At 40.7% G+C, this 10,476-nt stretch overlaps 1 long non-coding RNA gene across 1 annotated transcript in view; it reads left to right on the forward strand.

Moving 5' to 3' along the window:
• Window positions 1-5,891, forward strand: part of LOC135109313 (uncharacterized) — a 28,070-nt gene extending 22,179 nt beyond the window's left edge. The window contains exons 3-4 of the long non-coding RNA XR_010272654.1: window positions 5,419-5,520; window positions 5,830-5,891. This is a non-coding gene — a long non-coding RNA (uncharacterized LOC135109313). The remainder of the gene's footprint in view (window positions 1-5,418; window positions 5,521-5,829) is intronic.
• The last annotated feature ends 4,585 nt before the right edge of the window (window positions 5,892-10,476 follow it).

The following is a 10,476-nucleotide window of genomic DNA, read 5'->3' on the forward strand; positions in this document are numbered from 1 at the left end:
TTTTTCATTACAACACTTACAGTTTCATCATCATCTTTATCTTCTTATTCTCTCAATCTAGATAAGTGATTTGCTGCCTTGTTAGTTTTTCCAGGAGTATAATCCACCTTAATATCAAAGTCCCTTATTAACAGTTGCCATCTAGCTACCCTACTATTTACATTTAAAGCAATCAGTAGCCACGCCAGAGGTCCGTGATCTGTGAGAACAAAAACTGGTATCCTAGGCACAGATTTCTATTAGTCTTGAGTCCATACACAATGGCAAGAGCTTCTCTTTCAATAGTGTTCTAATTAATTTCAGCTTTATTTAATTTTCTACTGAAAAAGGTTGAGGGTCTGAGATTATTCTGATCGTCACTGTTGAGTTAAAAAGGGCTTTGTAAAGTCTAGGAATTTTAGTATAACCCTTTGAGTCAATTCATGTTTCAGAGTTTTAAATGGCTTAGCAGCTTCACCATTCCAAGTTATTTTATTTTTATCCCTCTTTCCATCCACCATGCCTGCAATTAATTTGTTTAGAAGGGCTGCTATCTCAGCATAATTTCTCACAAATTCTCTGTAGTAGTTTATCATTCCATAGTTCTATAGTTGGGGCTGGCATATTCTTGATAGCTTCTACCTTACTAGGTTGTGGCTTTGACCCTCCAGCTGATATAATATGTCCTAAACTATCCTATACTATCCTTAAAGAAGTCATATTTTTTCAAGTTTACTTTCAACTGAGCTTCCTGTAAGCGCAGAAAGGCTCTCTCTGGATTTTCTATTTAAATCTGTTCTTTGAATAATAATATCATCCATATAAACATGAGTGCCATACCCTGTCAGTTCCACCAACACTTAGTTGATAATCCTACAAAAAGCTGCAGGTGAATCCTTGAGAACATGTTGATTTAAATTACGGAAATCAATTCAAAGCCTTATTTTTCCATCTTTCTTTACTATTGGCATTAACGGAGAGTGGAAGGATGATCTAGAGAACCCGATAATACCATGCCTCTCCATGACTTTTATTTGCTTCCGATGACTGCGCCAGGCTGTGGTTATACATATCGTAGACTTACATGGCTCGCAGCACCGTGCGAAACAAACTGGACACGCCGCGCCATTAGCTGGTCATTGTCCGGCGCAAAAGGTGCACAGCCAGTTAACGTTAATGGAGATAAAGTCTTTCTCGCTCAGACCGGTGGCTTGCAAAGTTGTCTGTTTGCTCCCTGTTGTTGGGGAACAGCAGGGTAACAAGGACAGACACAACTATTACAACAGTCTTGGAAATGTTTTGTTTTATATATATATATATATATATATATATATATATATATATATATATATATATATATATATATATATATATATATATATATATATATATATATATATATATATATATATATATACAGGTAACATCTGAGAAGTGGTGAGGCTTTATTAGGCATATTTTGAAAATCTAACAATATTATAAGTGAACTCCTTTCCTCTGAAGATCATCTTGGTGGACGGCAACATTTTAGTGAGGCAAAGCTGAAGTTACGTAAGTCTCTCTCTCTCTTTCTCTCTCTCTCTCTCTCTCTCTCTCTCTCTCTCTCTCTCTCTCTCTCTCTCTCTCTCTCTCTCTCTCATGTCATTTAAAGTGTCTTTTACTCAGAAGACATTTTTGTGTTGCAATAATTGACACCTTCATGCAATATTCCGCCAACCAATGAAGTGGGAACCAGCGTACTCAATCAAGCCAACCCTCAGGACCGTAGAGCTCGGGATCAGCTTACGGCGCCAGACCACACGCGGGAGCTTAATGCTGATAACCTAAGATCTTGAAATAGCTAACCCCTTCACTGCTAGTTGGCACATCTTTCCTTAATCACTAACCATTCTGATACATTCGTTCTTGTTCTGCAGCCACCTCGAAACATTACACTGGCTAGAAATTGCAAAATCTATTCTTTTTTCATACATTGTCATTAGTGTCGTGAATTGTTGCATATTGTATTGAAAAGGTTAAGTCATCCCATTTTTCTTAAGTAGTTCCTGCAGTTCACGTAAATCCTTGACGAAAATTTTATGATCTCGCTTTTAATAGTACCGCAGAGACATTAACACATTAAATCATTCCTGAAAATCTGTGTTATCACGCCATTCAGAGAAACCTTTTTGAGTCTTGATGCCTGGTGACCTTATCCACGCTCTTGCTGGAGGTTCGCACGAGGCAATCCCGGGGAATAGATTATCTTAATTTGCTGGGCGTTCCTGGGAAAACAACCCTCCTTTGTCACGCACTTGGCTGCAGCTTCCCTTGCTCCCTTTGAATCACATTATCGTGCAAGAGTCGCGGGAGATTCATAGTAAATTATTAGCATTCCAAGGTGTGTTGGAATGGCCTGGAGTGCTTCCGACGTGGTGCCGTGATTAACTAAGAGGGAGGCGTGATGCTGCTTGTATTCCGTGCACTCTTTTATTGTGTTATGGTGCACACACACACACACACACACACACACACACACACACACACACACACTCGCTCTCTCTCTCTCTCTCTCTCTCTCTCTCTCTCTCTCTCTCTCTCTCTCTCTCTCTCTCTCTCTCTCTCTCTCTTCGCTAAGTCTTTATTTGGCGTGACTTTTTTCTCTTTTGTGAAATTATTCACAAATTTATTACTTTTGTAAGTTATTCAGGGTTTGGTCCTCCTTTGTGTTCCGTTGTGTTTTCGAGGCGGAATCTCCTCAGAGGGATCAGACTGAAGCACAAGTTATCATTCATTCAAGATACTCCGCACATGTAATATTTTGAAGCTTCAGCATAGCACTTATCATTGACTTACCAGTGAAATTTCAGAATCAAAGGGACAAATTTCCAGTAAGATCCATCAGCTTGACATCATGCAATATACTGAAGTGAGAAAATTCGTGTGTTCATGTGTGGGCAGCTCACGGAGCCCGGAATAGAGGACCGAGGAGGAGAACACCATTAAGGGGGTTTGCTGAACTCCTTCATGTTGGTAGGTGGTGCATTCAGTGCTTGCTTGGTGCAGACACTCCCGCTGCTCTCCTCTCAGCCCTGCCTCTCAAAGCAACACGGTAAAGTAGAGAGAGAGAGAGAGAGAGAGAGAGCCAGCTTACTCTTACTTTATTATACTTATTCACCTTCCTTTTCATCTCCAGTTGTACCGCTGTCATAGAAAGTATCGAGGTGTTCACTGGCAGATTCAAAGATTCAACTTAATGAGAACAAAAAAATATAAAAAAAAAAACACCACTGGAGTGTAGAGTGGAGGGCAAAGCTATATGGAAACCTGCGTTCTGGGACTGGTGTGTAAGGCTGGAGGGGCTGGGGAGGAGGCAGGACTGGTGGTGGTCAAGAAGGTTTAAGGGAGGCTGCAATGGAAGGAGGGAGTTAAGGTGAAGTGGTTTGCAATAATCAAATGTGCTGGAGTTGTGTGCATGGTACTGTTGGAGTGAAAGCGATGCAACAATAGTGGAAAGGTTAATAGACTGACTGGTGGGCTTGTGCTGTGTTGATGGTGCGTTGGTAGTGCGGTGCAGGGAAATTGGATCAGTGCGGAGGGTGTGTGCACGGGTCACTACGCCTGGCTTGGAGCGAGGGAGTGACTGACGTTCGATAATTACAAGATAGTGAGGCTGCCTGCGAGACTTAAGCGCCCCGATGACTTGCGAACTGCTGCCAGATTAACTAAGTTGGGCGGGAAACTTGTAATTACGTGAGGAGCAATTACGATGATGATAATGATCGTGATAGTAATAGTAACAATAATGATAATAATAATAATAATAATAATAATGATAATAATATTAATAATAACAATAATTATAATAATAACAATAATAATAATAATAATAGTAATAATAATAATAGTAATAATAATAATAATAATATATCACATTCAGATCAGGTGTGTGTGTGTGTGTGTGTGTGTGTTGGTAAACGGATAGAGGAGTTATGGAATAAAGTCTTGCGAGAGAGAGAGAGAGAGAGAGAGAGAGAGAGAGAGAGAGAGAGAGAGAGAGAGAGAGAGAGAGAGAGAGAGAGAGAGAGAGAGAGAGAGAGATTAATAATTAATTAACAGCAATAATTAACTTCAAATTTTACATCACTCTTATCCACTTCCTTTTTATTAGTGAAGATGACGCTCAATCGTGTAAAGGTGCAAGAGAAAGATTGCGACAGTATCATCTGTTAGGCCCCATTCACACCATTTCTGTTCGTTACTGGAGGTGTCACTCAGTTGTCAGAATATGTTAGAGAAAGATGAGGTGTTAGTATCTTATATAGTTAAGCTCCATTGACACCAGAGAGACGGTGACGTGAGGCTTAGTTACGCTCCGTTCATAGTCCGATCAAGTACTGTTATATACATTTCAACACAAGTATCCACACCGGCACTAACGCAGTCAGGTATCAGTGCGCTCGCTCTTCCGTCACGGTCTATTCAGTTGTACCTTAAGTGGAGCGCGAACGGACCATAAGAGGAGCGACTATCACTTGCCTTGAGCGTGTCGTGTCTTTATTTGGAATAGGGATTTAGAACGGTACTCGTTAGCTTATGGCGTCTTATCTCCACTAGTTTCAAGAAGTTGTAGTGGAAATTATTTAGGTTTTCTTGGCTGTTTTCATGCTTGTAGTGATAATCTGACGTGTTATGTTAAGTTAGGATAGGATAATCTAACGAGTATTCTGAACTGTCTAAGAAAAACAGCCATGAGAACGCAGTTAATCATCTCTGTGGCCTTTGAAAATGATCGCGATGAGAGAACAAAGCGTTTAAGAATAAAAGACTTACACTCCCCTGTAAACACAACTCCCCTCGAACATTCCTCTCGTTTAAAATACCCTTGAAGTATATATGAGCCGAATCACGTGGGAGGTTTTATGAATGAGACCCCAGCCAGGAGTTTCTAACCTTTATATCCTCATTTCCACATTCTGCACTCCTCCCTTCCACTCATTATCATTTATTTCCCTCATGTTCCCACTCTCGCAGTTCACCCGTGTAATATTCCGATCGTTTGCTTTTGGTTAGAATGTGGGGATTAATTGGTAAAATGTACGTTAAATCAAATAGTGTATACATACGAAGAAAATACTCACGTGATCGTTAAGGAAATTATTGACCCTTCCACTGTTGAACATTTTCACCCACCATCACCGACAACTTTTTAGACACATTTTTGTATTGCGGTCTCGTATATAGTATTATAGGGTACGGACAACAAAATTAACCCCGTATTCCTGTTTTTTTTTTCTGTGTGCTTACGCAAAACAATTTCTTTTTACACGCCTCTAACTGATAACGAAAGACCACAGAAGAGGAGAGAGAGAGAGAGAGTTAATGACCGAATGGAACGAAAATATTGTGTTGTTTAGGTTGTTTTCTCTTTGTCTTTCGTGTTGTATTCTCCCTCCTCAGGTAATTCATCACCAGTGAGCAAATACCTTCGACAGTGAACCAGAAAACGTGTGGGGTTGAACGAGGAAGCTGCTCCTCACAATAAGACTGCACAAACTTCAGGTAAGACAACTACCTTAACTCGCCCTATTTCAGCGAACTTTCAGTCTTCCTGCTTCAATAACAGATCTGAATGACTGGAACACACGAATTTCTTTAGCATTTATCTTCTCTTCTCATCCGTTGTGGAAAAGAAAATTAGCCTGAGAAAATTATAATATCTTAATCTTTTTTCTTCCCGTACGCTGGGGAAGAGAATAACTAGCGTGAGAAAGGATTATAATATCTTAACATGTATCTTTTCTTTTTTTTGTTCGCTGGGGAAGAGAATAACTGGCCTGAGAAAATTATCATAATATTTCCACTCTCCAGGTGCTCTTACACAAGGACAGCATTGGAAACTCATGGCCTGCTGCAAGTCTAGTAGTGAGTGAGCTTTGGTGTTTGTCTTGTATAGTTAAAGTGATAAGATATGCTGCACTTACCTCTGCTATATTGCTGCATTTTTCCTCAGTCTTAAATCCTCTGATATGCTGAAAGTCTCCTTACAAAACCTGACAACTGATAGATTCTTTAAAGAGCTGAGGACTTACGAAGTAGTCGCTTGATGTTATTAGATTTCTGGCTTCACCTGCGTTGAGGGCGTGACCGCTATACTCACAGGGAATGCTGAAATGAGAAAGTGTAAGAAAAATCCTCAGAAATACAAATTAAAGGCCTGCCTGTAACGAACGAGACGGACAAAGGGTGGTAATAATATGTAGGTGTTGGATGGTGAGTGTGCCTGAGTGGATGACTGACTGGAGGCAAGGCGTGGAAGGATCTGTTAGGCTGACGGCGCATGTCTCTTGGGTGGTGATGATGTAAGAAAAGGAGGAAAAATAATAATGAAAAAAGAAAAACCTGTGCAAAATTTATCTCTCATAGAATATAATGAATATGGAGATGAGGTCATATTTTTTGCTCTTTTAATATGAATTCGTTTTAAAGGTAGATGTTTAAATTTTTTCCCCCTTTTTTCATACCAAACATAGCTCAAGATATTTATCCGAGGGGTGTTGTTGTTTCCTGATCCGCAGCCTGTGATGTCCTGGCCAATAATAGTGAACGTGCACGTCTTTATTATTAGCTGGAAACTATTCAGGCAAGAACACACTTCAGCACCGATGTGACGTGCGTGTTGTAGAGCCGCCACGCTTTTCCCCGGTGGGAGTGTGCCATGTCAACATTAATTTATGGCGCTGACCATAAACACATAATTACGCCGCTGGGAATTCGGTCCTTCGCACTGAGTGTCGTCAGACTGTTCATTTCGCTCGCACATTTCCCAACACTCGTTGCCTCAACAGTACTGAGTCAGAAATCTTCACCAGAGATTTGAGAGGGACCAACAAGTCAGTCGTCCGTCGGTACAGTCGTCTGCTTCACCATCTCATCTTTGCGTGCTCTAGAAAAAAACAAAATTAAAGGAATACATGGGACGTCAAATATTTCGTCAAGCAGCAGAAAAAAACTATCACCAAAAGAACTGCATGATATTTGAAGTACGATGCCTCGTTACATTTGTGTTTACGAGGTATTGATGCTCTTCAGAAAAATGGTATAAACAACTATCGATAATGATATTCCTTTACATTCTCTTACTATTGTTACTGATATACACAGTTAGTATAATAACATTAACAGTGGTGATGCAATAATATAATAATAGCAAAAATTGTCGCCACACGCTGTGTGTGTTGAGAAGTGTCATTATGGTGATCCGGTATTAATTAATGCAAGCCAAATCATATGCAAATTGACAGTCCCCATGAGGGCAGCCGCGGGCTAGCGGCTGCGGAGTGCTCGGCAAACTGCAACCCTGCTCGGTGCCGCCCCTCCGTGCTGCTGCCCATTACTGGGGTTTGCCCAGTCTTGGCCAGTGTTTGCCGAGGACTCAGTGCATTTTACCTTCCGTATTAGTGGTGAGCTGGGAGGAAAGTGAGGAATAGAATAGGGCAGCTATGGAGGGATGGACAGAAGGGAAAAGGGAAGAGAGGTGAACAAATAAGTAAGGGAAGGAAAATTGGAAGGAAGGGCTGCAGGATAGAGGAAGCAAGAGTAATATGTTTCATAATTTGGATTTTGATTAAAGTTTTCTCTCCCCGACCCCAAAGTTATCTCGCCCAAAATGATAATAAAACCTGCCTTCTGTCCAGGCTTAGGTTTCATAATCTTCCATCACTGTGATACACACTCCCCGCCTGGAAACCTTTCTGGCAGATCTCATGCGTGGATGTCTAGCTCGGTGCACTCATGTCATGCTTGTCTCTTCCCCAAATTTGTATATTTAAGATATTTCTAATTATCTTACCAATTAGCCTTCTAAAATTATTTTCGAAAATATCAATAGAGAAAAATAATGACTTTATCAAAGTATTTGTTTTAGGAAAGTTGTGGAAACATTTCTACTTACGTTATTTATAAAAACTCATCCAATCCATATGACGGTCATCACGCGCGGCTGAAGACGTGGCACGTATAGATAGAATTATGGAAGAGTTTATGTAAGTAATGTTTATTTGTTTCCAAAATTTATCTTAGGGGTTAATACTGCCATATTTTCCTTTGAACATTTTCGAAATCAACTTTACATTTGTACCAGTCAGCTTCACCGCTGGAAAAGGAGAGGAAGACGTGGCTTTTAGAGCAGCTTAGTCTGTTTTACCTATGACGCCTATTTTCTAGACTCAAGCATTTTTGCATTTGGTTTTGGTGCAAATTTTACTTGCGATTTATAAAACCTGATCGCTTTTGACAAGGAAGGACCAAACTTGAAAATTGATTCCTGGTTGTTCGGGTAAACTTTGTTGAGAATGATTGCACTATCGGGTCTTTTTTCTTCTATCCTCGATCGTCTTCACTTTGCACTCTAAAAGTTGCTGTGAGGCAGACATTCGTAGCAGCTCACGCCAAAAGGCAACAGGAACAAGCAATCGTGGCAATCTTGCATATATTATTTCTTGTTATGAAGTCAGGTATCTTTTATGAAATAAACGCACTTTACGATACACCATATATCTGTGTGTAATTCAGCAATGAGTCAGCTGGAAGTTGTTTTCGTCTCCTCCTCCTCCTCCTCCTCCTCCTCCTCCTCCTCATATATATATATATATATATGTATATATATATATATATATATATATATATATATATATATATATATATATATATATATATATATATATATATATATATATATATATATATATATATATATATATATATATATATATATATATATATATATATATATATATATATATATATGTGTGTGTGTGTGTGTGTGTGTGTGTGTGTGTGTGCGGTCAATATCATAAGTTTATATCATAAAAAAATTATCAGGTCAGAGTGAATTAGTCTAAATATTAAAGCTTATTTAGAAGCCTCGCCCTGTATCTCCCCAGTGTTATTAGCGGGCAGGTGTGCGCCTCGATCCCCACGCACTGCGCTGCTTAACCGGCCGTGATTGGAGGGCAGGCGGTGGTGGGCTGCTGCGGGAAGGGAAAACCCTCCATCATCCTAAGTGGTTGGGGATGGAGGGCGGGAGCTGCTCAGGGAAGAAGCATGGGTGTGTACATGTGTACATACGTACGTACACATTGGAGATGGAGGGCGAGGGTTGCTCAGGTAAGAACCAGCACCTTGGAGTAAACCTAATGGGCGTATACACACACATACATTTCTACGTATATACGTACTCACACACACACACACACACACACACACACACACTGACTTATCTCCCTGTTAATTGCGTGTCTGAGTCATTCCAACCATTCTCCAAAATGCACCGAAGAAAACATAGGAGAATTATATCAAACCCAGCGCCATGCCGTGTGTGTGTGTATCAGTTGGTGTAGAAAACCAAATTCAGTATTAAACCTTGACTTCTATTACCAAACAAATGCAGAACTCCACCTTGGCATCAGCAAGATAAATGTTGCTTTAATTTAACTTCGAGAATATCTTACGTGATGTCAACTGGGACACGCCGGGGACTGCCAGCTCCTGAGTCCTCGAGTGCCTCCATCAGGATCGTGTCTTTCTTCTTCTCCTTCTTTTCCCCTCTCTCTCTCTCTCTCTCTCTCTCTCTCTCTCTCTCTCTCTCTCTCTCTCTCTCTCTCTCTCTCTCTCTCTCTCTCTCTCTCAAGGCAGGAGGTGAGCCAAGGTTGCAAACACAGCTTTCATTTCCCCAAAGTATGATTTTTCCAGGACGCTTTTGTTGCGGAAAAATAAACAAACAGCTCCTCCCTCCCCTCACCCCTGCCCCTCCACCTCCCTCCTGGGCAGTAATGAGGTAATCCTGACACCATCAGAAAGATAATGGCCCTTGGCTTCATATTCTTGCCTCATTTAAGTTGATATACTATTTCCATTAAGTATCATTCGCTTGCTGTAATCGCTAATGAATTATGTTAAGTTTTTCTCTTTCCGTCCTTTTTTTGTTTTCTTTCGTGTGTGTTGTTTTATCCTCGTTTTCATTTCCTTCTCCAAATCGCGTTTCTTGTTCGTCTTTGTTGTGAGGAAAATGTCAGTTCGGCCCTGGACGTTTGCTGTTTTTTTTTTTCTTTTTTTTTTTACTCCTCTTGTTTTATTCTTCTCCACAGTTTTCTCTCTAGCGATTCATCACTTGGTTTTCAGAGCACTACAACTGACCAGCGCGGTGTGAACTGGATTGTAGAAAGGATGGGCACTGGAGATAGTACTGAGGTTATGCAGAGTTGTATCATGTGTCCTCCTCCTCCTCCTCCTCCTCCTCCTCCTCCTCCTCCTCCTCAGTGGAATACCGTACTCTCGGCTCTTTGAGAATGAATGGGGACTGTAAGCGGCGAAAGCAGTGGCGTTTCCCTGGCTTGGAAAAACAATGGAGGAGGAGGAGGAGGAGGAGGAGGAGGAGGAGAGGGAAAAGGAACAGAAAAGGTGGAAGAGAAATAGGGTAAGAAAGAAGAATTGGAAGAGGAGGACGAAGGAGGAGAG

Source organism: Scylla paramamosain, chromosome 2 (assembly GCF_035594125.1).
Source record: "Scylla paramamosain isolate STU-SP2022 chromosome 2, ASM3559412v1, whole genome shotgun sequence".
NCBI lineage: Eukaryota > Metazoa > Arthropoda > Malacostraca > Decapoda > Portunidae > Scylla > Scylla paramamosain.